This window comes from Chiloscyllium punctatum, chromosome 25, assembly GCF_047496795.1.
Source record: "Chiloscyllium punctatum isolate Juve2018m chromosome 25, sChiPun1.3, whole genome shotgun sequence".
Lineage (NCBI taxonomy): Eukaryota > Metazoa > Chordata > Chondrichthyes > Orectolobiformes > Hemiscylliidae > Chiloscyllium > Chiloscyllium punctatum.
This window is the reverse complement of record NC_092763.1, coordinates 48,811,690-48,834,792: the sequence shown is the minus strand read 5'-3', so window position 1 is coordinate 48,834,792 and position 23,103 is coordinate 48,811,690. Positions and strand designations below refer to the sequence as shown.

The window sequence follows — 23,103 nt, the reverse complement described above, 5'->3', positions numbered from 1 at the left end:
ACAGGCCGGGGCCATTTTCGCTGGAGGGTTAGAGGCTGAGGGGTGACCTATGGAAGTTTATAAAATCATAGAGGAGTACAGGTTGAGTGAATAGTTAAGGTCTTTTTGCCAGGGTGGTGAAGTCCAAAACTATAGGGCGAAGGTTTAAGCCGAGAGGGGAAAGATTTAAAAGGGAGCCAAGGGGCAACCTTTTCACGCAGAGGGTGGTGCATGTATGTAATGAGTGGCCAGAGGAAGTGATGTAAGGTGGTACAATTGCAATATTTAAAAGTTTAAAAAAATCACAACACCAGGTTATAGTCCAACAGGTTTATTAGGAAGTACTAGCTTTCGGAGTGCTGCTCCTTCATCAGGTAGCTGTGGAGCAGGATAATAAGACACAGAATTTATAGCAAAAGAATATAATTCTGCTGTGTCTTATGATCCTGTTTCACAGCCACCTGATGAAGGTGCAATGCTCCAAAAGCGAATACTTCCAAATAAATCTGTTGGACTATAACCTGGTGTTGTGATTTTTAAACTTTGTCCACCCCAGTCCAACATAGGCACCTCCACATAATATCTAAAAGGCATCTGGACTGGTTAATGAATAAGAAGGGTCGAGAGAGATATGGGACAAATGTTGGCAAAGGGGATTAGATTAATTTAGTGTATTTGGTCAGCATGGGCAAATTAGACTGAATGGTCTTTTTCCATGCTGAATAACTCTATGACAAGTGTGTAGAATGTCATGTGGTAAGTAATTTGTAAGTAATTTGACTGTAATACAAAAGAAGTAGTCTGTAACTGGAAAGGAGTGAAAAAAAAACAGATTAATACCAAATTTGAAACAAATACAAAAGGCTTTTGACATGCAACACTAACATAATACTAAATACATTCAAGGACTATAAGTATCAATTTCAAAAGGTGTATTTTCCATGCAGCCTTTGTGTGTATGTCGTTTGTTTCTTTGACAATGAACAACAACCTTAAGGAAATGTTTTGAGGTTAATCAGTTTCCTTTTCTGCATTTTCAAAACTGATTTACTGATGTTGAAAGATTTCCAGCACTTCATCAGGAATTTATTTAGAATTGCACTTGTGCAACAAGCTCATTCAATTCCAGGAAAGATCAGTCATGTAATCTTTTCTTCTCCTCCTCCTCTCTCTCCCCACTCCTTCCTCCCTGCAAGAGATGTTGATTCATGCTGACATACAGTACTAATTTACTTGGCTCAGGTAGCCATTTTCAAGAGTTTAAGATGGAAAAGCAACCACTAAGGTAAAGATGGTGCATCAAACCTTGTTAACCTTATCAGTTATTAGGATAAATATAAAAGCAGCAGCGAAATGGTAAAAACTGGAAAACCATTGTCCAGATTTCCATATTACATGGACATATGCAACATGGTTAAGAAATCATGGAAATACCTGGGGCTGTGACTATGCAATTATTTAATTAGGAACCAAGGAAAACATGAAACATATATTTTAAAAAAGATAATGTAGGTTGAAATCTGTGTCAAAAACCACATTGTGCATGATAGTCATACATTTTTAACAGTTCTTGGGCAGCCAACAAATGATGCGAGTGCTGGTTTGCTATTCAATTTGGGATACCAAGACAGGCTTTCAAAGCTAGACAATCAGAAGCCTTCCAGTTTTAAATGATCAGAATTTTCTGAAAACAATAATTGTGCGCATCCATCACCGAGTGAGTAACTGTTTGGCAAAGTAGTCCACAACTGCTCTGGATCCAGATAGGAGGGCCTCAAAGCATATTGCAAAGGCTGCAGTCCACCACTCTGGCTTGCCACATTCAGGCATCTAAACTGGACTCAGTGACATGCCAGAACATGGAGATGGACGTGATTATCTCAATCAGCCTTTTTTAACTGGCCTCAATTAGTTCTTAAGAAACATGCCAGCTACTATATCGATGTCTACACTCTCCAACCTCTGCTTCCTATTCCCTCTCTGCAAAAATGGCTTGGGTCAATATGGAATTGGGGAATCAGGGTAAGAGTCAGCAGCTCTAGTGTTAACAGCTGGCCACCTCCAAGCCAGGCCCTTGTGGGGAGTGAAAAATCAAACCCCCAAATAAACAATTTGCTAGTTGTAAAAACTGAATTTGATGTTCTGTATATAAAGCCCAGTCACTGGGATACATAGCAATTGGTCACTTGTCTTAATATCTCTTCTTTTAGCTTGTGTTATTTCATCCCTGTTATGCTCCTCTGAAATGCCCAAAAAGTTTTAATTTTAAAAAAATGCTAAATATACACACACAAGTTTATCAGATTAATTCATGGAATTAATGATGGAAGGTTGGATAGACTAGTTTTTGCTTCCACCAGTGTTTAGAAGAGTGGAAAGCAACTTGATTGAAACATTTAAGATCCCAAGGGATCTCGGCAGGGTATACGTGGACAGAACATTTTCCCTTTAGTGAGTGTCTAGAACAAGGGGCTGCCCATTTAAAACAGACATTAGGTGAAACTTTTTCTTTTAGAGGGCAATGTGTCTTTTGAACTCTCATTTTAGAGAAGGTGGTGGGAACAGAGTTCTTGAATAATTTTAAGGCAGAGATACATATTAGTGTTTAGCAAGGTGGTGAAAGATTAATCGGGGTAGGTGGGAATGTGGATTTGAGGGTACAATCAGATCCGGTATGAACGTATTAAGTGGCAGGTTGGACTCACGGGGCAATTCCTGCTCCTGATTCTATTGTAAGTTGTTGTATTAGCATAACAATCTAGTACCATAACATTTTTCACAAAAAAAAATTCTATCATATGATCATAGAATTGTTACAGCAGAGAAGACCATCCAGCCAGATTTTTCATTGTCAGTGATTCGTGAGCGTCTCAGTTAGGCCAATTCCTTTGCTTTCTGCCTATTACCCTTTAAATGTTTTCTCATAATTATCTAATTCCCTTTTGAAGCACAACGGAGTTTGCCTCCTCCACCCTTTCAGCCAATGCATTCCATATCCTAGTCACTTACTACATAAAAACGTTTATCCCCATTATTTTGGGTGCTCCAACCTCGCACCAATGGGAAGTTTCTCTCAATCTACTCTCTCCAGAATGTTTACGATTTTGAATATCACTATATATCAAATTACCTGCTCAACCTTCTTTTCTCCATGGAGAACGTCCTCAGTTTTGACAATCTACAAGCCTCTTAGACCTCCCGCAATTTTGTAAATCTATTCTGTAGCTTCTGCAATGCCATCTCTTCCTTGCTAAAATGCGTACCCAGAATAGGGCACAAAGTTCCAATTGAGATTAAAGTATCATAGATAATAAGATCATAACAAATAGGAAAGAAGTAGGTTGTTCAACCCCTGGAGTCTGCTCTACCATTCAATAGGATCACAGCTGAACTGACATTCCCCTCATCCACTTTCCTACCTTTTCCCCATAACCCCGATTCCCTTACTGATCAAGTGTCTATCTCATCATTAAATATATGCAAAGATTCTGCCTCATAGCTTTCTGTGGCAAGGAGTTCCCAAAACACTCAACCTTGATCTCGGTCTTAAATTGACCCTATAATGGTTCACCATAACTTCCTTGCTTCCGAGTTCTATGCCTCGATTAATGATGGCTAGGATTCCATAGGCCTTATTAACCCAGAGAGAAAAAGAAATCTCTCTCACTGCAACCTTTCTCTCATGATCTTTTTCATTTGTTCACCGGCAGAAGAAGTGTCCTTTGAAGTGATACTATTCCTTTTCAACAACAGTACAGAGTACTGGGAATCAATCAGGAGTAGAAACACTGGCTCCAATTTTTGGCCCCTCCACTTAGATACTGAAACCAAGAGCATTTAACACTGACTGGAAACTTCTAGTCTATATGTCTCATTAATGTATTAGATGGTGCATTAACCTTTAAAGTTATTAGCTAAGCTGCTAACCTTTTACACTGTTTCTCTCCTTAAGGAAAAACTTAAGATATAAGAATAACACTTTGCCCTACAAAATGCACTCCTTGGTTAATGACAGAATTGTGTAATCTTGGAAGTGCCTATGTGAAGTAATTGGATATGGAATGGGAGGCGGGATCTCTAAATTATCTTTTACTCATAGAATAACAAACCTAAGGCACATACTGTAAAAGACAGAAATGTTTCCTTTAAGAAAGTTATTGAGCAACAGCTGCTGTTTTCCAGTTTGTCAAATTTCATAATGTCAGTAGCAATTTCACTTCTTGAATCAACTTCTGCCAAGACTAAGTGCCAGTGTTGATGTTGGTACAACAGGCATCTCATCAGTAACTAGTTCAAACTAAACTTCTTTCACTGAAGGTGCATACTGCAGAACAAGAGTTTTCAAAAGGTATGTTTCAAAAAGAAGCCTATTGATCAAAACAGTATCTGTGAAGAGAGAAACAGTCAACATTTAAGAGTCCAAACTCACTTTAATTTGATAGCTCACTTCAGGAAATACAGCTGGTAACTCCTGTTAAGAAGTCTCACGATAAGGAAGTTTTGGTGAGATCACAACTAAAATACTGTGTGTAGTTTGCACTCTGTATTAAAGAAAGGTTACATGTACATTAAAGCACTCCAGTGAGGGTTCACTAAATTGGTTTCTGGGATAAAAAGAGGTTATCCTATGATGACAGGCTGATTAGGGATCAGTTAGTCAGGGATATATTCTTTGGAGTCTAATGGGATGGGTGATGATCTCATTGAATTATGAAGGGCTCAATAGGGAGTCACAATAATTGTTTCTGTTGACTGGGGAATCTACAAATGCAGGGTCAAGAGGGCCTGATGCTATAGGACAAAGATGAGGAGAAATTATTTCACTGACTCATTGGAATTTCTCTGCCAGAGGGATGTGGATGCACCATTGAATACATTTAACACAAACAGACTTGTAATCTCTCAGGGAGAGTTGAGGGCTATAGACAGTGGGTTTGAAGCAGAGGATTGACCATGATCATACAGAACAGCAGAACAGGCCAGTCGGGCCATATGTTCTACTCTTGCTCCTTTTTATTGTGTATTCTGGTGTTCTTGTATCACAGGAAAAGTTAAAGTGTTTGTAAAAATTAAAAATTATTTATATTCACTTAAACCAAGCAGATTCTGTACAATTATTCCTCAGAGTATAGAAGCATTTACACTTCCAAAGGTCTATGCAACAGACCTTTTGACTAAAACTTAATCTGTTACACTTATATTTGGAAGTTCACAAAATGCAATATGCTGTAAATCAAACATTTCATCCAAATCTGATGTGACTTAATATGGGAATGCTGCCTGATGGCTTAGGCCAGAGATGGCAATGGTCATATTAAAGTCTGAGTTCAGTCAAGGCAATTGAAGATCATCATCTGATAGAATTGGCTTAATTCTCAAAAATGGTTCACTTGCATCTCATTAGCAGATAAACAATTCTGGGATAGGAACTAAACCCATCCAATTCTGGTTTTAAGAAAGGCAGGAGAAGAAGAAAGTGGATGGACAATTTGAATATTACAATGAGGCTCTTTGTTGAACTGAAAACTATCATTCAATTTTTAACCAGTATCTAGATTTCAGGAAATAATGGTGGTCTAAAAGGAATCAGTGAGGTTAACTGCCTTTATAACATTGCAAGGGGCCAAGAGGAACAATGTTTCCTTCAGACACAACAAGCTACCCTGTAACACAACAACCTCCATATTTACCCCTCACACATCAAACTTGTCTGTTGGCAAAACCAGAACCACCAAAAACCTTATCCAGGTAATCAGAACCTCCAAATATTATCTGATCCTTTGCCCTATAGGGGCAGTAGGCCACCATAGGATCTGCTGATAATCTGATTTCCCTAATGCATTAGCTGTTCTTGGAGGCTCCAGCCCAGTCAGGCTTCCCATCAAAATGTCAATCAGGCTTTCAGATGGCAGGAACTATACTTAAAGAGACTTGGCTATTATATTTTTCAGGGAATTTTGGAAACCTACACAGGTACTTCCGGATGACCTGAACTCAATTGCATGCCTCATACAAAAAAAACTTCCAGGTTAAACTGCATGTCAATATTACCAGTACTGTGGTACGGTTTTTTAAAAATCTAAAATACAATAAATGCTTACAAAGCTGATTAAACAACTCAAAGTTAGCATAGCAAACAGTGTGACTAACATTTCAATCCTATAGAGAAGTTGCTTAAATAAATTTAAACATCATTGGATTCTCCTTTCCTCTATCCATGATTCTGAATGTCACCTTTCTTAAAATTGAATTGCTGCACTGAATTTTAAAAATACTCATAAACCACTAAGCTACTACAGCTCTCTGCCACAAAATGTAACACACTTTAGCTGTAACTAATATCTTATTAGAAAGCAGGAACATACAGATTGCTGTGTCAAAAATTAAGTGCTTCCACAAGGAATGGCCAATTGAAGTGTCAGAGAATGCTAATATAAATCAGCACCAGAGTAGAAGGCTCGAAAATGAGAGAAAACTTATGGAAAAATGGAATTCATAGTTGGCCCCAAAAAGAAATTTTGTTGGACCAAACCAATTTCCTTGCTTAATCCAAGTATCAACACTGAATTCTAATCAGTGTTCTCCACCCAAAATAATGATCGGTCTTTCCCTTTCAGATGTTGAAAGGAATATGTTCTACTCTGTTTCAGGTTCTCTAATATTTCATTTTTCTGTATCCTTATCCATTGCGTTTGTTTTCTGTGTATACAACTTACCTTAATTCCTCTTTCACTTTCAAATATTTCCAGCTGAGAAGCCAGAAGCTGGCAATTCAGATCAGATGGTCACTGTTGAGTGGATGACCAGTGAATTTCTATTGCTTTTTGCTGGCTCCCAGCAAATAAACACCATTGTGAGCCTCTGCCTACTGCTTGGTTAATTCTAGTGAAGCCAGCACTGAGGACATTAAATGAGCTTTCATTGCAGTTATGGGTGTCAATTAATGCAGGAAGGGTGCCCATGACCCTTCCCACCACAGAGTTAAACAGGATGGAGATGAAAAAGCACTAGGTGCATATCTGCTATTTTTCAATCTGAAAAACACTAGGGCAACCTATTCAACTAAAAAGTATCATAGCCAAACCAGAGCCTCTACTCAGTCAACACGCGTTTCTGTGCTTTTCACTAGAAAAGTCACTGCTGGTGACTATACAACAGGAATCATGGCCAATTTTCTCCTCACTCACCTAGAGGCAGCAAGGTCAACTATTGCATTAATAGGAAGCCCTGAAATAGATTGAAGAACTGAACTTATTCTGTGATAAGTATTTTACAGGATTAAACTTAAAATCTGCAGCTACAACATTCTGTAGTAAAATGTCCCAAGAAGCTTCACAGGATTCTTGAAAGTCACAAAGGCAATATAAAAGGTAAATAACCAAACATTTGGTCAATAAAGTAATCTTTAAACTGTGTTTTAAAAGGAGGAAACAGAGATAGTGAGCTTGAGGAGTGAATTCCAGAGTTTAGGGAATTAACAACAAAATGCACAAGTGCCAGTGAGTGAGTAAACAATTCCAATCAGGGTTGCTCAAGGAGCCAACCAGAGGGTCTTTTAGGACATTGCTTAACTGGGAAAGTTAATGCAGGTCAGCAAAAAAAAGCTGATCAGTGAATGGGGTTATCCATGAGCCAAGACACAACAGGGTTTCTGACAAACTCAATATTACGCAAGCTAGAATGTGGGAGGCAGCCAGGGGTAAATTGCAATAGTCAAGCCAACAGATAACAAAAGCTGGAAACTGATTAGTGTGAGAATCTTAGGTAATTTAAAAAAAAAGTCTAGTTTTTCCTTTAATTTGGCAATTAACTAAACATTATACTTTTAAGTTCTGTGAAGTTAAGTTTTATTACAGCCTTAATTCAAGGATTTACCAACTCAGAGGAGCTATAGCTAGTTAACTAATGAGGTAAAAACAATAACTGCAGATGCTGGAAACCAAATTCTGGATTAGTGGTGCTGGAAGAGCACAGCAGTTCAGACAGCATCCAACGAGCAGCGAAATCGATGTTTCGGGCAAGAGCCGCTCTTGCCCGAAACGTCGATTTTGCTGCTCATTGGATGCTGCCTGAACTGCTGTGCTCTTCCAGCACCACTAATCCAGAATCTAGTTAATTCATGGTTGGTTTGATCTGGTTTATAAAGCCTAAGTTCATCATTTTCAACTTTAAATTGAGGTCTCCCTTTGAGGTGCCTTGTTTATACTGGAAGCTGGCGAGTGAGAGAGTTTAAAAAGATTTTACATTTGAAGTGTAGTTTTTTTTCTATAATTTGCAATTAATTAAGCATTATATTTTAAATTAAGAGGTTAAGGTTTATCGCAGCCTTAATTCAGGGACTTACAAACTCAGAGAGAAGCTGCAGACAGTCAATCTGGGTTTTCAAAACTTCAGTTGAAGAGTGTAGTGCTGGTAAAGCACAGCCAATCAGACAGCATCCAGGAGCAGGATAATCGATGTTTCAGGCATAAGCCCCTCATCGAGAATCTGCCAGCTGTGCTTTTCCAGCACCACACTCTTCAACTCTGATCTCCAGTCCTTGCTTTCTCCTTTTCAAAACTTTAGTCAGTTGTTTTCAGGAAGTACAATAAAGGCCTCCCTCAGGGCTACCTTCTCTCCACTGAGTGTTGCTTTGGTTGTATGAAATAGGTCAGTGAGTATGAGGGCCTTCACAGAAGCATAGGATGTGTTCCTTTTAGAATGCAGCAGTTGGATCCTACTTTGGCAGAGAGAGAAAAGCTGATTGGTGACAACTGGTAGGTATTTCTACTATTTTAATTGTAATAAATAGATTTGCAGGGAAACCGGTTTTACCAAGTGGTAGGAGTGTGCTGCAGTATGTAAGAAGTCATAGTACAATGAGTCCCAGATGAACACAACTGCACAAAGTGTTACTGGCTGCATAAGCTTGAGTTCCAGGTTATGAAAATTGAAGGGTGGCTGGGGTCACTCAAACTTGACTTGAAGTATAGGACAACACCGGTGTGTTTATGGAGATGACCATATCACAGCTTAGAAATGCACTGGCAGCAAAAGAATGGGTGACCATTAGGCATTCTAACAGAACTAGGCAGGCAGTGCAAGAAGGGCTTTTGCCCGAAACGTTGATTCTCCTGCTCCTTGGATGCTGCCTGACCTGCTGTGCTTTTCCAGCAACACATTTTTTAGGCAGTGCAAGAATCACCTGAATATGTTGTGCTTGCTAAATGATATATCCTTATGGAAAGCAATGGTTCCTCAGGACAGTGCAGCCAGGACAAGCCTACCATGGGCAGATCAGCTGAACAAGGGGTAGAGGGAGGAAGAAGAATGGGTAGATGATGATGAGGAATGGTCGTCAACTGCAAGATGGAATCAATGGTTTAGATGTGTGAGCATTTAAATGCAAAATAAAATTAAATCCAGAGTGCAAAGTTATGCATTTCAGGATAGCATGGAAATATATAGTGGGAGTGAACTGAAGAAATACAAACTTTTGAGTGAATGTTCACAGGTCTCTGAAGGTGGCTAGACAGGTAGATAAGGTGGTAAAAGCAGATCTTTCTTCACTGGGTAATGTATTCAAAAGCAGAGATGTGATATCGGTACTGTATAAAGACAGTGGTTAGTGCACAGGAGTGGTGTACAAAAACAAACTTGGTCACCAAATTACAGGAAGGACATAACTGCTAATTAGTAGGTTTACAGATGAAACCAAAATTGGAAGTACAGTGGACAGCGAAGAAGGTTACCTCAGAGTACAACAGGATCTTGATTAGATGGGCCACTTAATGATGAGGTCCTGGACAGTGTTGCCAAACAAACAGACCTTGGAGTGCAAGTTCATAATTCCTTGAAAGTGGAATTGCAGGTACATAGGATAGTGAAGGTGGCTTTTGGTTTACTTTCCTTTATTGTTCAGTGCATTGAGTATAGGAGTTGGGAAATCATGTTGCGGCTGTACAGGACATTAGTTAGGTCACTTTTGGATTACTGTCTGCAATTCTGGTCTCCCTGCTATAGGAAAGTGATCATGGAACTTGAAAGGGTTCAGAAAAGATTTACAAGGATGTTGCCAGGCTTGGAGGATTTGAGCTATAGGGAGAGGCTGAATAGGCTGGGGCTGTTTTCCCTGGAGCATCAGAGGCTGAGCGGTGACCTTGTAGAGGTTTATAAGATCACGAGGAGCATGGACAGGGTAAATAGACAAGGTCTTTTCCCTGGGGTGGGGGAGTTCAGAACTGGAGGGCATAGGTTTACGGTGAGAGGGGAAAGATATAAAAGTGACCCAAGATGCAACATTTTCACACAAAGAGTGGTCCGTGCATGGGATGAGCTGCCAGAGGAAGTGGTGGAGGCTGGTACAATTACAATATTTAAGAGACACATGTATGGTATATGAATAGGAAGGGTTTGGAGGGATATGGGCCAAGTGCTGGCAAATGGGACTAGATTAGATTAGGTTAGATTACTTAGCGTGGAAACAGGCCCTTCAGCCCAACAAGTCCACACCGACCCTCAGAAGTGCAACCCACCCAGACCCATTCCCCTACATCCTGGTCAGCGTGGATGAGTTGAATGATCTGTTTCCATGCTGTATATATATGCTCTAGAAAAAGTCAAGAAATTTACATGAATGTTGCTACCGCTTGAAAGTTGCAGCTATGAGGACAGATTGGATAGGCTAGGGTTATTTTCCTTTAGAACAAAGGAGGCTGAGGGGGGTTTTAATTAAGGTGTACAAATAATGGGCAGTCTGGATAGATGAGACAGGGAGACCTGTTTCCCCTCGTGGAGAGGTCAATTACAGTGGGACGCATTTTTGAGGCGATTGTGAAACAATTTGAGGGATAACCTTTCTTTTTTTCATCCAGAGGGTGGCAGGTGACTGGAATTTACTGCAGTTTGGTGGCTGAGGTAGAAACTCTCAAAATTGTTTAGATGGAATCAGAATCTGCACCTGAAGGGCTATAACTTACAAGACTATGGACATGTCCTGGACAGTGGGATTAGTGAGTGGTTAGTTTATTCAGCTGGTTCAGACATATACTAAATGGCCTCTTTGAGCCATAACTTAATTATATGGTTCTATGAAGGTTTGTCAGCATAATGAGGCTGGGGCAAAAATATGTGGATTTATGTCCAAAATTCTTATTAATGGTGATAGTTATAGAAATGTTGTAGAGATTTCTAAACTGAAATGCAACAGTAACCCACAGTTCTCATGTAACAAACTGATCAAATATTTACTCCAACGGAATGACAGAGATATACAATCTCACTTGTCTCAAATGGAATTAGCAATGGATTTAACTTAAAATAATTTGTCCAAAAGCAAACCAAATCAAATATCGGTTTTTAAAAAAATTATAGCAAGCTGCATATCTCCAAAGATCGCAAGGCACATGCTTTTTTTAAATTCAAACATTTCTTCACTTGAAGTTCATAGAATCCCTACAGTGTGGAAATAGGTCATTCAGCCCCAAAAGCCCAGAGAGACTCATCCCCTACTGTATCCTTGTGACCCTGCATTTCCCATGGGTAATCCACCTAACCTACACATCCCTGGATACTGTGGGCAATTTGGCATAACAATTCACCTAACCCACACATCTTTGGAGGCTCAAAACAGATTGTTCTTACATTGTTGCTTCATTAAATGGGATGAATCCTATTTAAGAACACTAAGATCTGATTATCAGCAGCTTGAAATATGCACAAATTAACAGAAACAGTGATTTAAATTTAATACTATTTTCAAAACTTCAATATTTATGCAACCCATGAAGACAAAAACCTTTGAGAAAACAAAAGTTGTTAGTTCGGATAGCAAAGCAACACAACAAGCAAAGTTTAAACAAACATGGTATAATAGCATATGCCATTATAACAGCAGTCTTGATTTCAATGCACTACTCCAATGAGACGCATTAAGCACCACACTGAAAGCGTAGCTTGTCATAAACGCTGTCATCCATTTGCACAAACAAGTTTCTGTTGCAGTTTACACAGAAATAACAACGCAGACTCGCGGCAGGAAATTCCGACCAGTTTTACAAAAGCGACATCCGCAGTTTGTTCTTGAACTCTCCTCCCACCATCGAGAGAGAAAGCCGTTTCCTCTCCCGTGCGATTATTTGAAAAAAAATGTTGGAACTGAACGACCTTTGCAGTGCTCGTCATGTTTTAGGCATTTGACTGGTTTAAAGCACCATCTCACTCGAAAGCCAAACTTAACAGGGTCACTGAAACTCCGCTTGCTTCCTTTCTTTCAGATGTGAGGTTCTGTTTCCAACAATTTCTGATTTCCAGCAAACACCCAGTTTTTTTTTCTCTGGGGGGAGGGGGTGGGGGGTCATTTTATTTTCTTTTAGTGGCCACACTAAACTCAAGACACACGGGTTTTGTTTTTATTTGATAAGAACTTGAATTTGGATAAACGAGGTTTTCTGGAGTTTGGGGGGGGGGGAGAGGGGGTGCTGGGGTTTGCGCGAGCCCACACGGACGGTTGGTTGTTCCCGGCAACGCGGAAATTGGGCCGAAGTTCGAGCTCGCGGCTGATGCAACGTTCACACTAATGGCCGCGCTCCACCCACCCCGAACCAACATCAGCAAACCCTCAGCTCCCCACCAGGGTCACAGTCCCCTTGCCCAGAGCGGGATTATCGTCTTCCTGCCGGTAAATGTGACCTTAAATTGGGTTTTCTTTTTAATAGGGTGTTCTGTGCGTGTAAAAGGTAAATCCGACACGGGCCAGCCGGCGGAGCGCGTGGATTTTTATTCCGCCCCGCGCTCGCCACCGACTTCTTTTTTGTTAATTAAAAGTGCGTTTTAAGTTGAAACCTCATTAAGTCTCCCGGACTATACGCGTGTTTTAAAAAAGACATGTCCACAATACGGAATTTCTGAACCGATAAAACAATGTAGAAACAATAAAAGAGCATTTAGGCGCCAAACACACGGCGATCTCCGAAAACGGGAAGATCCTCAGATCAAATCGCGAGTTTCTGTTCCAGATCTCTAATCGGTGCCCGGTTTTAAATATTGCGTTACTCATTTATGTATTTATTAGTAACCAGTAAACCGCGTTTCATCCAGAATAATAAGGTTTTTATAACTAACTAACTATGGTTTTGGTTAACCTGACTTCAGCATCAAGACACATAAAATAAAAAGGAATGAACCACATTTCGGCGGCATGCAAGTTAACTCACTGGGTTTCCTAGGTTGAAGTAGCCAGGGACAATCTCCGGAGTAGTCAAGTCCTCCTTGTCTCTCTGTGAATACTGAGCCCCTCCTGCCGAGTGAAGCAAGGACGTCACGGATAAACATATCGCATTGACGCACACACTTCCTTTTGGGTACTTATCGAGTCACAGAGTTGTACAGCACGGAAACAGGCCACCAGGTTATCCTAAACAAACCTTGCCCTACTTGCTAACCCACGTCCCTCTAAACCCATCCAGGTGCCTTTTAAATTGTGTAATTGTATCAGCCTCCACCACTTCCTCTGGCAGCTCATTCTACGCACCACCTCTGCTTGAAAAAGTTGTTCCTTAGGTCCGTTTTAAAATCGTTCCCTCCTCACCTTAGGGTGTTTTGCCCTCTAGTTTTGAACTCCTTTACCCTGGGGAGAAAGACCTTGGCTATTCACCCTATTCAGCCTATTCAGCCTCTCCCTACAGCTGAAAATGTGTTGCTGGAAAAGTGCAGCAGGTCAGGCAGCATCCAAGGAACAGGAGAATCGACGTTTTGGGCATCAGCCCTTCTTCAGGAAACGTTGATTCTCCTGTTCCTTGGATGCTGCCTGACCTGCTGCACTTTTCCAGCAACACATTTTCAGCTCTGATCTCCAGCATCCGCAGTCCTCACTTTCTCCTCTCCCTACAGCTCCAACACTCCAATCCCAGCAGCATCCTTGTATATCTTTTCTGTACCCTTTCAAGTTTAACAACATTTTTCCTATAGCATGGAAACCAGAACTGAACACACTATTCCAAAAGTGGTCTAACAATGTCCTGTACAGCCACCGATTCACATCCCTTACTAAAACAAGGAATAAAAAGGCTTGCAGTCATATAAACGCAAAATGCTATGGATGCTGGCAATCTGAAATAAAAGCAAAAAAGGTGCAAGAGAAACTCTGTAGGTCTGGCAGCATCTTTTGAGAGAGAGAGACAGACACAGCCACTTCAGATTCAAAACATTAACTGTTCCTCTCTCTCTGTAAATGCTGCGAGGCCTGTCGACGTTCTCCAGCATTTTTTGTTTTCACTTGCAGTCACTTAATGTTTTTCACCAGATGAAAGCTGCTTACAGTCAACAAAGTACTTTTTTGAATCATAGTCATGTTGTAAACAAAAGAAATGCAGAAGCCAGTTTGTGTGTGGCAAGCTCCCCAAATTGTTTTCACAATATTGATTGATGAATAAAAATTGGCTAAGATGGGGGCATAACTTGTAACACTTCAATCTAAAAGTGGCAATTTCAATACAATACTGTATCTAAGAGTTTAGAAATGAAATACAGTGAAATGTATTTAATTCTTTAAAAATATCTGGAAAACAAGTTAGATAGCATTTGTGGAGAAAAATAGTTAATTGGCTGAATCTTACATATTTTTGCTAAGTGCAAGTTGCATTAAGTCTTGTGATGGGTTTGTTCCCATGAGACCAAGTGGGTTTTCTTGTCATATTCTTGATTTCTTGACCATAAAAAGTCCCCACAGCACAACACAAAATTAGGAAAAATGTTATTCTTTACCCTTGTGTGGATCCTTTCTCTGATCAATTAAGTGGCTGACTGACCACATCCAAGCCTTGTGAATAGTATTTGATGTTATCCATGACCTACTGCGCCAGAACCTGAATCAAGGTTATGTCATAGAATCATAGAGATGTACAGCATGGAAACAGACCCTTTGGTCTAATCTGTCCATTCCGACCAGATATCCCAAACCAATCTAGTCCCACCTGCCAGCACCCAGCCCATATCATTCCAAACCCTTCCTTTTCATAAACCCATCCAAATGTCTTTTAAATGTTACAAATTGTACCAGCCTCCACCACTTCCTCTGACAGCTCATTCCATACACATACCACCCTCTGTGTGAAAAAGTTGCCCCTTAGATCTCTTTTATATCTTTCCCCTCTCACACTAAACATATGCTATCCAGTTTTGGATTCCACCACCCCAGGGAAAAGACTTTGTCTATTTATCCTATCCATGCCCCTCATAATTTTGTAATGACTGTTGAATGGTGACAACCATAAAATTCTTCCTTCTTGCATGTCTGTGCCAAACACCAAGGAAGTACAGCAATCCTCTGAGCATGGTATCTCTGGCTGAGGGGACAATATGCAAATAGAAAAGGCAAGGAGGGATACTGCGAGGATTCAGTAGGCTCAGAGTGAGCGAATACAATGACAGTAAAAAAACTGGCTGGAAATGCAGTCTAGTTAAGCTCATGAGCTGGGCATGTGTCTCTGAGAGCACAGTGTACTTGCTGCAGCATTACAATGATAGATGCTGGTGCAGCCTGAGGTACAGCATTAAAGTGCAGAAGCATCATGTAAATGGATCAGAAATATGCCAGCCTCATGGCAAATGTTGAATGTTAAGGTCCATGAACATGGGGTGGTATGTGATGTGTGCCCATGGAGCTGCCCTGAGATGTTGGTGTCCAATGTCCAACATGAAGGTCTTTTGGAGCGAGCATTTAGCTGAAGTTGCCTGATATCCTCCTTGATGTTCATGTTGAGAATTTTCACTGTCCAGCTTGTTCAACACAGTAGGTAAAATAGGAAACTGAATATTAATGAAGTGAGCTGTGCCATTAGTAAGGTGTTTACCAAGGTATAAATCTGCTTGATTGGGACCTCGCTTCTGTCGAGTGAAAGATTTGCCTCACTGCTTAGCAAAGACACTGAGATTGGTCTCACCAGGCCTCTCATCTGATCCTGCCACAATCTCATCATAGCTCACATCATTCAGTCCTATATAAGATTTTAAAAAAAATTTTCTCAATGTTTCCTTTGATTAGAACTGAAGAGGAATATGAAAGATTTTTTTTAGATATTTTTATTGAAAGTTTTAACAAGTTTACAAAAGAAAACTAAAAAAAAACCCAAGTATAAACATTGATATATAGTTAAATCTTAAATAAATGATAACCAAAATCTATCAAACAAGAAAAAAGAAATACCAAGAGAAAAAAAAGACAAAACTCAACTAACTACTCATCTAACTTACAACTAACCAGAGTGTATTATTAAAATTCTTACATTATTCAAGAGAAAAAAAATCCAACGGATAACACATAAATTGAACACATAAACAGTGATATACATGCTCAGAATGTGTTAACATCAGATTACCACAAAACCCGTATTTACCCAAAACATCCCGAGCATAGAGCATATAAAATTCACAAAAATAAAAGCTCTTTAGTACATTCAGATCAATATAATAAAAAAATTTTCTAAATAATAAAAGAAAGTATAAAATGTATTTAAATGGAGATCTCCCCCTCATTCCCAGGGGGCATCACGTCCTTTCCAAAAAACCCATCATAACCTCTCCCAACCAGTGCCCCACCCTTGACCCAGGCACCCCACGATAGGATAAAGAAAATTCAAGTATACTACTGAACTAGAACTAACAGTGAGTACCATATCCCTCACCTCTTCCCCCCCGCCGACACCAACACCTGGATATATTTGGTGATGTTAATACCATATATGAACATATATGACTATAAAATTGCAGTCTCAGCAAATAATAATTAAATATATCAATACAAAATAACAGAGGAAAACAACCCCGCTCCCAAGGACAAAGATAAAGTAAGATAAGGTAGCCACCTTCCCCCCATCTACATTAACTAGACCCCCTGAGGGGAGGAAAGGAAATCACTAAGTAAAGGATGAATAAATAAACCCTTCTTCCCACCCACCCCCCCCCCCCCCCCCCCCCCCCGGAGATAATATTAAACAGTAAGATAATGAAAGGAAAAAAAGAGGGGGTAAACCGGGGTGGGGGTAGGGCAAAACATGGCTTGAAGAGGGTGGATGCTAGGAAATTGTTTCTGTTAGGCGAGGAGACTAGGACCCATGGACACAGCCTTAGAATTAGAGGGGGTAAATTCAGAACAGAAATGTGGAGACATTTCTTCAGCCAGAGAGTAGTGGGCCTGTGGAATTCATTGACGCAGAGTGCAGTGGAGGCTGGGACGCTAAATGTCTTCAAGGCAGAAATTGATAAATTCTTGATGTCACAAGGAATTAAGGGCTACGGGGAGAATGCAGGTAAATGGAGTTGAAATGCCCATCAGCCATGATTGAATGGCAGAGTGGAGTTGATGGGCCGAATGGCCTTACTTCCGCTCCTATGTCTTATGGTCCTAAAACAACATCAATTAACTCTTATAATTTGTCAAAGAGAGTCCAAAAGTTTCTTGGCCTTCTCCGGTGATCTGAAGTTATACACGGACTCTTCAAGGCTAAAGCGTAGTATAGCTGGGTAGCGCAAGGAGTATTGAATGTTTAAATCCCTTAAATACTTCTTTGCTTCATCAAACGCCTTCCTCTTTCGGACCAAAGCTGGGGAAAAGTACTGAAATAACATAATCTTGGATCCTTTATAAGTCATGGCTTGGGGATCTTTCCCAAGATTTCTGGAGGCTTCCAAGAGCATCTGCCTCACCTTATAGCTCTGCAGCCGAAACAGGACTGGGTGGGGTAACGGACCCGCGTATTGCAACCCGGTAGGTCCATGCTACCCTTACCTGGCCTGATCCTGCCTCCAGATTCAATAACTGCGGAAACCACTGTTCAAGGAACCTTGTAAGCTGGCCTTCTTCTTCCCGTTCGGGAAGGCCCAGCAAACGAATATTTTTTCAACGCCCTCGATTCTCGAGGTCGTCAATGTGATTCTCTTAGGTCCGGACTTGCTGCTCGAGGGCCTGGACTCGATCCACGGCCGATTCTGCAATGGCCTCAGAGGTCGCGGCCTTTAACTCCGCCCCTCCGACTTGGCATTCAACTTCTTCGATGTCTCGGCTGTGCTTTTGTAGCGCGGCCGAGAATGAATTCCACTGACTTCGGGACTCTTCAATGAAAGCATCGATCTTCGCATTGAGTTTGGTGATTATTTCCGCGAGGCTCGCCACTGTAGGTAAGTCCCCCGGGGCGGCTGCGGACGCCTCTGCTGCAGCTGGGGAGGGGCTCCTGCCTGTTGAGAACTGCGGGCTCCTTTCCCCCTAGTCATTTTTACAGGAGACTGAACTGTATAAATTTAGTACTAAACCACTAATTACATTTAGTAAAAATATTTTTAATTGATTTGGTGAGTGTGGAAGAGGGTGGCCCACTTTGCCTAGGTCTTGGGAGGAGCACTGTAGACTCAGACTTGCTGAGTCGCCGCCATCTTGGATTCCCAGAAAGATTTTTTTTCCCTGTGAAGCAGGAATGGACGTGTAAAACTGTCAGAGAAGTTCAGCCCAATGGATCAGAGACTACAAATGAGGATCACGGTGAAATTGACAAGCAGTTTATTTCAACAAAACTATATCTCAGAATGAAATTGACCACACTGACACAGGACTAATTGTCTGCACAGATGGCCAGAATGCTCTTCCCAGAACAGAAGGTGCAGGCATGCTTTATAAGGGGTACAACACAAAGATGATAATTGTAAAGCAGTTACAGTACAATGGTGAAAATTGTAAAGAGATTAAAACAAGAATAAGCTGAATGGAAGTTAATCAAGGGTCCGGCAGTAGCAATTCATTTTAATTGACCCAGGAGATTCCAGCCATCTCCGTGAGTGGGTGAGAATGTCTTCTCGAGAATTCTTCATTGTATTTCCTGTCTGCACGAATATGTGTAAATGTTCCTTCTGGCATTCAGGTGTGTCCATTGTGTTCCTCCTGCAAGTGAAATCTTCCGGGGTCTCTCAGTTTGCCTCTTTGTTTATGCGGTATCGGTTTCAATGGGAAATGAGCCTGCCGTGAGAGTGTTGGGACTGCAGTGCTAATCTAGGCTTGGAGCAGATTGTGAAAGCTGTTTTAGGAAGTGTATTCTCTGGTCTGGGAGTAGCTTGGCCATGTCTGGTTTCTATGTTAGCCTGTTTGGCCAAGATTGGGGGCATTCTGGGTAATATCTGTGTGTATTGGCAGGCTTGATTTCTGTGTTTTGCAGGCCAGATTCTGTGTTTTTTTATGTGGCCATGCTGTGGGTGAGCAGGATGGCAGATCTTTTTCCCACAAAAACAAAGAAAAAGTAAAAGAGAAGAAGCCAAGGGAGGTTGAATTACAAAAGATGCAACAGTCAAAAAGAGTGGTAGTGGATACAGTAAAGAAAGATCTTCTGTGAAAATATAGTCCAAATTGCTGTATAAAATCCATCTGAATACAATATTAAGGAATAAGCAAGGCAAGGACCGCACCATCAAAACAAAAGGGAACAAAAAATGTACAACACAGAAAAGGTTATTGTCTAAAGTTCTTGGACTTAATGTTAAGTCCAGAAAGCTGTAGAGCGCGGAGTTAAAAGATAAGGCATTGTTCTCTGAGCTTGTGAATTAGACTGGAACATTTTTAAAGGCTATGGACAGAGGGGCCAGCATGGGAGCAAGGTGAAGAATTTAATTGACTCACAACTACAAGTTTAGGATTGTTCTTATGCACAGAATGGAATGTTCTGTAAAGTGGTCACTCAGTCTGCCATTGTCTCCTCAATACAGAAGTGACCACAACAAAGAATATGGTACCATATACTGAATTTAAAGAAGTACAAGTAAATCAATGAGAGGGGAGGAGATGAAAGATGTATTGCCTACATTTGCACAGACTGGTGCCATGGGAAGGAGTGACTGAGGACTGGTGTGGGGTCATGGAAAGATTTCTTTTATTCACTTGTGGGAGTAGCATCACTGACTGGCAAGCATTTATTGCCTGTCCCTGGTTGCCCTTGAAAAGATAGTAGTGAGCTATGTTCTTGAACTAATGCAGTCCACCTGCAATGCTCTTAGGGATGAAATTCCAGGATTTTGACCCAGCGACAGTGAAGGAATGATGACATATTTCCAAGTCGAATAATGAACGATTTGTAGAGGAATTTGTAAGTGGTGGTGTTCCTATGTATGTGCTGCCTTTGTCCTACTAGATGGAAATGATTGTAGGTGTGAAAGGTGCTGTCTAAGGAACTTTTAATTTTTGCAGTGCATCTTGTAGATAGCAGAAGTGTGAACTAGTGAGTGAGTGGTGGAGGGAGTGATGCCAATCAAGCAGGCTGTTTTATGCAAGTGTGGTTGGAGCTCTTCCCTTCTGGGTAAATGGGGAATATTCCATGACATTCCTGACTTATGCCTTGTAGATGATAGACAGGCTTTGGGGAGACTAGAGGTGAGCTACTTGCCACAATATTCCTAGCCTCTGATCTGCTCTTGCAGCATATGTGTTTATGTGATGAATTCAGTTGCATTTCTGGTCAATGATAATCCCCAGGATGTTAATAGCGTGGGATTCAGTGATAGTAACACCAATGAATATCAAGGGATGGTGGTTAGATTATCTCTTATTGGTGATGGTCATTGCTTGGCATTTGTGTGGCGGCGATTGTTGCTTGTCACTTAGCAGCCCAAACCTAGATACTGGGGGAGAAAGTGAGGACTGCAGATGCTGGAGATCAGAACTGAAAATGTGTTGCTGGAACTACACTGTAATGAACTACACTGGATACAGGGAAAATAACAGAAGATGCTCTGAATATAGAGGTTAATTATGTGGAAGGTGAAGACAGGCACCTTATGATTCTGGGAGGAAGAGTAAGAGGTGAGAACAGATGCATGAAATAAAGTGCAGTATCTTGTTAACCATGCTGAGTAGGAATTCTTTGAGGAGAAAAGGAGACATATCAAAAGCATTGGTATGCTAGGTAATACCATTAGAATAGATGTGATGGAGAAACTGGAGTTTTTATAATAAGAATGTGAGGAAGCATTTTCATTATTGACACTATCTAATTGACTTGTATATATAAAGCATTTTTTGCAATTAAAATACTTTTGAAGCATTTATAAATTAAGGTACATTCTCATTATTTCATAGAAATAAACCATTGTATACATATACACAGTGAACAATTATATATTTCATTGCATGTTATTTTTGGCATGAGTGCATTATTATATCCAGGCATTCTTATGTGACTACCTGATTAAAGTAGTGGGATTTTAATCAACCTGTTCAGACATAATACACCTCTGGGACTGAACCCAGGCCATCTAGTTCAGAGATAAAGACACTATCATTGCACAAGAGGTAGTATTTTAGGAAGTGTTGAGATAGTGATTTGGAAATAAATCCTGATGTAAGGTGAGAATTACAGAGCATACAGTTTTGGTGTCTTGAAGGGTCTGTTTTCATGCTGTACATCTCTATGACTCTATAAATGAAAGGGAGGGAGTTAATGGAGGGTGGTGTTCAAGGCTAAAGGTGGAGGGATAGAAAGACCACGGCTGCAGAAGGTTAGAGAGGTACGAAAGCAAGGCTACGAAAGGATTTATACACGAGGTTGGTGACCTTAAGTCAGAGGCTACAAAGTATAAGGAACAATAGTGTGGAACTGTAGCCCTGCTTACCCTCTCATATGGAATAAGTTCCCTGAAATGAAACAAAATTTAATGCCTATGGGGAAAAGAGGGCAAATGATTAGCTGAGCTGTTTTCACAGAGTTGGCATGAGCATAATGAGCTGAATGGCCTAATTTTATGCTACAACCATTCTAAAATTCAAATTATTCCATTGCACAATTTCAATAAAGTGTTAAAATTCTCCCTAGTGTTCTGGGCAATGTTGATCCCTCAATCAACACTTAAACAGATATAAAGAAAACAAAAAAACTACTGATTTCGAACAGTTATGAAGAAGGGTCGCTGGTCTCGAAACATTGACTCGGATTTCTGTCCATAAATACTGCCAGACCTGCTGGGTTTTTCCAGCAATTTCTACTACTGTTAAGCAATGGGATACTGCTCAGATAATCTGCTTTTGTGGACCATTGCTATGTGGCTGCTGTTTTCTACATTACAATTGTCTGTAATTTATTGCAAAGATTTGGTGCTTGCTTTAATTCAATTAGAAGACTTTGGTCAATTACAATTAGAGACTAAATTGGGAGAGCTAATGAAAAGTGTCTTCCAAGTCAGATTAGCCGCAAAACAGCATGGGTTTGATCTTGTTTTCACAAGCTTCATAAATTTTAAGTTTTCCAAAATGAGCACAAAATTGTGATGCGAAACAAAGAGCAGAGATCAGCAGTTATACTCAACATTGCCAGTCCTCATCCTCCAGTTGACTGGGTGTCTTATGATTGAAGTCTAACATTTTCTTCATGATGATGCAAATTTTAACAATTTTACAATACATTATAAATCTTTGTGCTGGAGACCTTGCGGGAAAAGGAGAGTGCAGATCCTTTTCGGTTGTTCCCTGAAGCAGAATGCCTCAACACTAGAACTTTGCAACAGGCATCAAGACATCACTACTTGTGAGATCCCTTATGTACACTCAGATTCTCTGTGCCACTGCATGCTGTCCTCAATGCAGCTGTGAGGGATGCAGAGACTGTCACACACCTCTTTCTGGAATGTGCTTTTGCAAAAGAAGTCTGGACAGAAATGCAGTGGTTTCTGTCGAGGTTCATCCTGAGTAGTTCTGACGCAGGACTCTGTGCTCTATAGTCTGTTACCTGGGATCACACTAAAACAAACAGCTGGGCCCAGAAGACCATTTCCTGCTCCTCGGATGCTGCCTGATCTGCTGTGCTGTCAAATTATCCACATTCTAATGACTTATAAACAAAGAGATATTCTTTCTTTGACTTAGAGTCCTACAGCATGGAAACAGACTCTTTGGTGCAACTTGTTCATGCCATCCAGATATCCCAATCTGACCACGTGCGGGGGGGAAAGACCACAGTTCAAGGTCTCTCCACCAAAATACAATGAGCGTCTGTTAAGTTTCCAGGTACCCTTGTAGCCTCAATGGGAATGTAAGCAGTTTCTTTTCACGATTAGCAAAATGCCTTTTTGTTGAAACTGGATTAAAGTTCTACTTAGGAATGTCAAAATTCCACTGTATTT

General features: G+C 40.6%; 1 protein-coding gene across 1 annotated transcript in view; it reads right to left on the bottom strand.

The window, feature by feature from the left end:
- LOC140495917 (high affinity cationic amino acid transporter 1-like) overlaps positions 1-13,301 on the bottom strand; it is a 40,773-nt gene extending 27,472 nt beyond the window's left edge. The window contains exon 1 of the mRNA XM_072595214.1: positions 13,173-13,301. The gene's annotated coding sequence lies outside the window, so the exon portion shown is untranslated. The remainder of the gene's footprint in view (positions 1-13,172) is intronic.
- Between the last annotated feature and the right edge of the window lie 9,802 nt (positions 13,302-23,103).